The sequence below is a fragment of the Sander vitreus genome, chromosome 22, assembly GCF_031162955.1.
Source record: "Sander vitreus isolate 19-12246 chromosome 22, sanVit1, whole genome shotgun sequence".
Lineage (NCBI taxonomy): Eukaryota > Metazoa > Chordata > Actinopteri > Perciformes > Percidae > Sander > Sander vitreus.
The window spans coordinates 14,926,008-14,933,258 of NC_135876.1; the positions used below are offsets into that span (position 1 = coordinate 14,926,008).

Here is a 7,251-nt window from a genome sequence, read left to right on the forward strand (position 1 = left end):
CAACAATTTTCTTTCAGAATATTTTATTTTCATTTTTTTTACAAATTACAGAACAGATGCACACAAGAAATACTATAACTTCCTTTCGACATGCTATACAGACCAACTATACTGTCTTTTCAACATAGTAACATGGTTGTCCTACCAGGGATTTGAATCAGCAGCCCTCTGGTTCCCAAGCCAAGTCCTGACTGAGATACAGTACTGTGTTTTTTTCCACTTTTTTTCAACACACTAAACTATGACTTTTTTCTGACTTTTTCAGACTTTTTTCGACATACTATTCTACTATAATGTGATTTTTTTCGAAATACTATATTATGACTTTTTTTCGGAGCCCCTAAGGGGACATGAGCAAAAAAAAAATGTAAACTTTAGTTTCATGTGCTCACATGAAAGTTTCACTTGCACATGAAACTAAACTTTTTTTTGCTCATGTCCCCTTAGGGACTCCGTATGAATGCAACACAGCAACAATTTTCTTTTGGAATATTTTATTTTCAGATTTTTTATTTTACAAATTACAGAACAGTACACAAGACACTTTTTTCTACATACTATACAGACTGACGATACTGACTTTTTCTATATACTATGACATTTCTTCCGATATACAATACGATGACTTTTTCTTTTGACTTTTTTCAACATTTTTTCAACATACTATACTATGACTTTTTGCCACATACTATACAAGGACTTTTTTCGACATACTATGCTAATAGGCTTTTTTTTTGCATTTTTCGACATACTATACTATGACTTATTTTCACATTTTTTTCAACATACTGTACTATGACATTTATCGACATACTGTACTATGACTTTTTGCGACTTTTTCCGACATACTATACTATGACTTTTTTTTTTTACTTTTATCAACATCTTTTTTTCTACTTTTTTCGACATATTTCGACATACTATACTATGTTTTTTTGCGACTTTTTTCCGACATACTATACTATGACTCTTTTTGACTTTTTTCGACATACTATACTAGGACTTTTTTTCAACATACAATACGATGACTTTTTTCGACATATTTCGACATACTGTACTATGACTTTTATTGACTTTTTTCGACATATTGTACTATGACTTTTTTCGACTTTTATCGACATACTATGCTATGTCTTTTTTTTTTTTACTTTTTTCAACATACTATTCTATGACTTTTTCATTTCAAACTATACTAACAAATAAGAAATGCAACACAGCAAAAATTTTCTTTTGGAATATTTGGTTTTGGAATTTTTTTACAAATTACAGAACAGATGTACACAAGACATACTATAACTTTTTTCTACATGCTATACAGACTGACAATACTGACTTCTTCTTGCATTTTTTCCGACATGACTTTTATCAGCTTTTTTCATCATACTATACTGTGACTTTTTTCGGGTGCGTTGCCACATGGGTGGCAGTGAAGGTCAGGGGCCTCGACGGACCAGACCCGGGCAGCAGAGGCTGGCTCTGGGGACGTGGAATGTCACCTCTCTGTGGGGGAAGGAGCCGGAACTTGTGCGGGAGGTGGAGCGCTACCGGTTAGATCTGGTGGGGCTTACCTCTACGCACAGTCTTGGTTCTGGAACCATACTCCTGGATAGGGGTTGGACTCTTTTCTTCTCCGGAGTTGCCCAGGGTGTGAGGCGCCGGGCGGGTGTGGGGATACTCACAAGCCCCCGGTGAAGAGAGGGGCGGAGCTGTCAACCGATCACCATCTGGTGGTGAGTTGGGTCAGGGGGTGGGGGAAGACTCTGGACAGACCTGGTAAGCCCAAACGGGTAGTGCGGGTAAATTGGGAACGTCTGGAGGAGGCCCCTGTCCGACAGACTTTCAACTCACACCTCCGGCGGAGCTTTTCGTGCATCCCTGTGGAGGCTGGGGGCATTGAACCCGAGTGGACAATGGTCAAAGTTTCCATTGCTGAAGCTGCGGTGAGGAGCTGTGGTCTTAGGGTCTTAGGTGCCTCAAGGGGCGGTAACCCACGAACACCGTGGTGGACACCGGTGGTCAGGGAAGCCGTCCGACTGAAGAAGGAGTCTTTCCGGGATATGTTATCCCAGAGCGACTCCGGAGGCAGTTGCAAGGTACCGAAGGGCCCGAAGGGCTGCAGCCTCTGCCGTGAAAGAGGCAAAGCAGCGTGTGTGGGAGAAGTTCGGAGAAGACATGGAGAAGGACTTTCGGTCGGCACCAAGGTGCTTCTGGAAAACCGTTCGCCACCTCAGGAGGGGAGCGGGGAACCATCCAAGCTGTGTACAGTAAGGATGGGACGCTGTTGACCTCAACTGAGGAGGTAATAGAGGCGGTGGAAGGAGCACTTTGAGGAACTCCTAAATCCGACTAATACGCCCTCTATGGTAGAGGCAGAGCTGGAGGATGAGGGGGGATTGGCATCAATTTCCCTGGTGGAGGTTGCTGAGGTAGTTAAACAACTCCACAGTGGCAAAGCCCCAGGAATTGATGAGATCCGTCCAGAAATGCTTAAAGCTCTGGGTGTGGAGGGGTTGTCTTGGTTGACACGCCTCTTCAACATTGCGTGGAAGTCTGGGGACGGTGCCTAAGGAGTGGCAGACCCGGGGGTGGTGGTTCCCCTTTTTAAAAAGGGGGGACCAGAGGGTGTGTGCCAATTACAGGGGTATCACACTTCTCAGCCTCCCGGTAAAGTCTACTCGAAGGTGCTGGAAAGGAGGGTTCGGTCGATGAGTCGAATCTCAGGTTGAAGAGGAACAATGCGGATTCCGTCCTGAGTCGTGGAACAACGGATCAGATCTTTACTCTGCAAGGATCCTGGAGGGAGCCTGGGAGTATGCCCAACCAGTCTACATGTGTTTTGTGGATCTGGAGAAGGCGTATGACCGGGTGCCCCGGGAGATACTGTGGGAGGTGCTGCGGGAGTACGGGGGTGAGGGGTCCCTTCTCAGGGCCATCCAATCTCTGTACGACCAAAGCGAGAGCTGTGTCCGGGTTCTCGGCAGTAAGTCGGACTCGTTTCAGGTGAGAGTTGGCCTCCGCCAGGGCTGCGCTTTGTCACCAATCCTGTTTGTAGTATTTATGGACAGGATATCGAGGCGTAGTCGGGGTGGAGAGGGGTTGCAGTTCGGTGGGCTGGGGATCTCATCGCTGCTTTTTGCAGATGATGTGGTCCTGATGGCATCATCGGCCTGTGACCTTCAGCACTCACTGGATCGGTTCGCAGCCGAGTGTGAAGCGGCTGGGATGAGGATCAGCACCTCTAAATCGGAGGCCATGGTTCTCAGCAGGAAACCGATGGAGTGCCTTCTCCAGGTAGGGAATGAGTCCTTACCCCAAGTGAAGGAGTTCAAGTACCTTGGGGTCTTGTTCGCAGTGAGGGGACAATGGAGCGGGAGATTGGTCGGAGAATCGGCACAGCAGGTGCGGTATTACATTCAATTTATCGCACCGTTGTGACGAAAAGAGAAAGCTGAGCCAGAAGGCAAAGCTCTCAATCTACCGGTCAGTTTTTGTTCCTACCCTCACCTATGGTCATGAAGGCTGGGTCATGACCGAAAGAACAAGATCCAGGGTACAAGCGGCCGAAATGGGTTTCCTCAGGAGGGTAGCTGGCGTCTCCCTTAGAGATAGGGTGAGAAGCTCAGTTATCCGTGAGGAGCTCGGAGTAGAGCCGCTGCTCCTTTGCGTCGAAAGGAGCCAGTTGAGGTGGTTCGGGCATCTGGTAAGGATGCCCCCTGGGCGCCTCCTTAGGGAGGTGTTCCAGGCACGTCCATCTGGGAGGAGGCCTCGGGGGAGACCCAGGACTAGGTGGAGGGATTATATCTCTAACCTGGCCTGGGAACGCCTCGGGATCCCCCAGTCGGAGCTCGTTAATGTGGCCCGGGAAAGGGAAGTTTGGGGTCCCTTGCTGGAGCTGCTACCCCCGCGACCCGACCCCGGATAAGCGGATGAAGATGGATGGATGGATGGTTTTGGAATTTTTTTACAAATTACAGAACAGATGTACACAAGACATACTATAACTTTTTTCTACATGCTATACAGACTGACAATACTGACTTCTTCTTGCATTTTTTCCGACATGACTTTTATCAACTTTTTTCATCATACTATACTGTGACTTTTTTTGACATACTATACTATGACTTTTTTATTTCATACTATACTAACAAATACGATACAAATACAGTATTTTGACATACCGTACTATGACTTTTATTGACTTTTTTTGACATATTGTACTATGACTTCAACCAGCGACCCTCCTGTTCCCAAGCCACGTCCCTACTGACTGAGCTAAAGTAACGTCTTTTTAAAAAAAATGTCAACATACTATACTATGACTTTTTTCGACATACTATACTATGACTTTTTTTTCAACTTTTTTCGACATACTATACTATGACTTTTTTTTCGACTTTTTTCGACATACTATACTATGACTTTTTTATTTCATACTATACTAACAAATACGATACAAATACAGTATTTCGACATACTGTACTATGACTTTTATTGACTTTTTTCGACATATTGTACTATGACTTTTTTCGACATACTATACTGTGACTTTTTTGCATTTTTTTTCAACATACTGCACTATGACTTTTATCGACATACTGTACTATGACTTTTTTTCGACTTTTTTCGACATACTATACTATCTGACTTTTTTCGACTTTTTTTGACATACTATGCTATGTCTTTTTTTTTTACTTTTTTCAACATACTATGCTATGACTCTTTCATTTCAAACTATACTAACAAATAAGAAATGCAACACAGCAACAGTTTTCTTTTGGAATTTTTTTACAAATTACAGAACAGATGTACACAAGACATACTATACTAAACTTTTTTCTACATGCTATACAGACTGACAATACTGACTTCTTCTACATACTATGACATTTATTCGACTTGGTCCGTCTGGGGACTTGAACCAGCGACCCTCCTGTTCCCAAGCCACGTCCCTACTGACTGAGCTAAAGTAACGACTTTTTAAATTTTTTTCAACTTGCTATACTATGACTTTTCTCGACATACTATACTATGACTTTTTTCGCATTTTTTCCGACATACTGTACTATGATTTTTATCGCATTTTTTCCGACATACTATACTATGACTTTTTTCGCATTTTTTCCGACATACTATACTATGACTTTTTTCGACATATTTCGACATATTATACTATGACTTATTTTTGACTTTTTTCAACATACTATACTATGATTTTTTTCGACATATTATACTATGACTTTTTTATTTCATACTATACTAACAAATACGATACAAATACAGTATTTCGACATACTGTACTATGATTTTTATCGCATTTTTTCCGACATACTATACTATGACTTTTTTCGCATATTTTCCGACATATTATACTATGACTTATTTTTGACTTTTTTCAACATACTATACTATGACTTTTTTCGACATATTATACTATGACTTTTTTATTTCATACTATACTAACAAATACGATACAAATACAGTATTTCGACATACTGTACTATGACTTTATTGACTTTTTTTGACATATTGTACTATGACTTTTTTCGACATACTATACTATGACTTTTTTTCGACTTTTTTCGACATACTATACTATGACTTTTTTTCGACTTTTTTCGACATACTATACTATGACTTTTTTTTACTTTTTTCAACATACTATTCTATGACTTTTTCATTTCAAACTATACTAACAAATAAGAAATGCAACACAGCAACAATTTTCTTTTGGAATTTTTTTACAAATTACAGAACAGATGTACACAAGACATACTATGCTATAACTTTTTTCTACATGCTATACAGACTGACAATACTGACTTCTTCTACATACTATGACATTTATTCGACTTGGTCCGTCCGGGGAACCAGCGACCCTCCTGTTCCCAAGCCACGTCCCTACTGACTGAGCTAAAGTAACGTCTTTTTAAAAAAAAATTCAACTTGCTATACTATGACTTTTTTCGCATTTTTTCCGACATACTGTACTATGACTTTTATCCGACTTTTATCAACATACTACACTATGACTTACTTTTGACTTTTTTCGACATACTATACTATGACTTTTTTATTTCATACTATACTAACAAATACGATACAAATACAGTATTTCAACATACTGTACTATGACTTTTATTGACTTTTTTCGACATATTGTACTATGACTTTTTTCGACATACTATACTATGACTTTTTTTCTACTTTTTTCGACATAGTATACTGTGACTTTTTTGCATTTTTTTCAACATACTGCACTATGACTTTTATCGACATACTGTACTATGACTTTTTTTCGACTTTTTTCGACATACTATACTATCTGACTTTTTTTCAACTTTTTTTGACATACTATGCTATGACTCTTTCATTTCAAACTATACTAACAAATAAGAAATGCAACACAGCAACAGACATACTATACTATGACATTTATCGCATTTTTTCCGACATACTGTACTATGACTTTTTTTCGACTTTTTTCGACATACTATACTATGACTTTTTTTTTACTTTTTTCGACATACTATACTGTGACTTTTTTCAACATGCTATACTATGACTTTTTTATTTCATACTATACTAACAAATACGATACAAATACAGTATTTCGACATACTATACTATGACTTTTTTCGCATTTTTTCCGACATACTATACTATGACTTTTTTCGCATATTTTCCGACATATTATACTATGACTTATTTTTGACTTTTTTCAACATACTATACTATGACTTTTTTCGACATATTATACTATGACTTTTTTATTTCATACTATACTAACAAATACGATACAAATACAGTATTTCGACATACTGTACTATGACTTTTATTGACTTTTTTTGACATATTGTACTATGACTTTTTTCGACATACTATACTATGACTTTTTTTCGACTTTTTTCGACATACTATACTATGACTTTTTTTAGACTTTTTTTCGACATACTGTACTATGACTCTTTTTCAACATACTGCACTATGACTTTTTATCGACATACTGTACTATGACTTTTCTCGACATATATCTTGACTTTTTGATTTTTCAACATACTGACTAGACTTTTTTTTGACATACTGTACTATGACTTTTTTTCGACTTTTTTTGACATACTATATATGACTACTTTTTTGACATACTATGCTATGTCTTTTTTTTTTTACTTTTTTCAACATACTATGCTATGACTCTTTCATTTCAAACTATACTAACAAATAAGAAATGCAACACAGCAACAGACATAC

General features: G+C 39.0%; 1 protein-coding gene across 1 annotated transcript in view; it reads left to right on the plus strand.

Moving 5' to 3' along the window:
- flt1 (fms related receptor tyrosine kinase 1) overlaps positions 1-7,251 on the plus strand; it is a 57,989-nt gene that overhangs the window by 44,229 nt on the left and 6,509 nt on the right. The window lies entirely within an intron of this gene.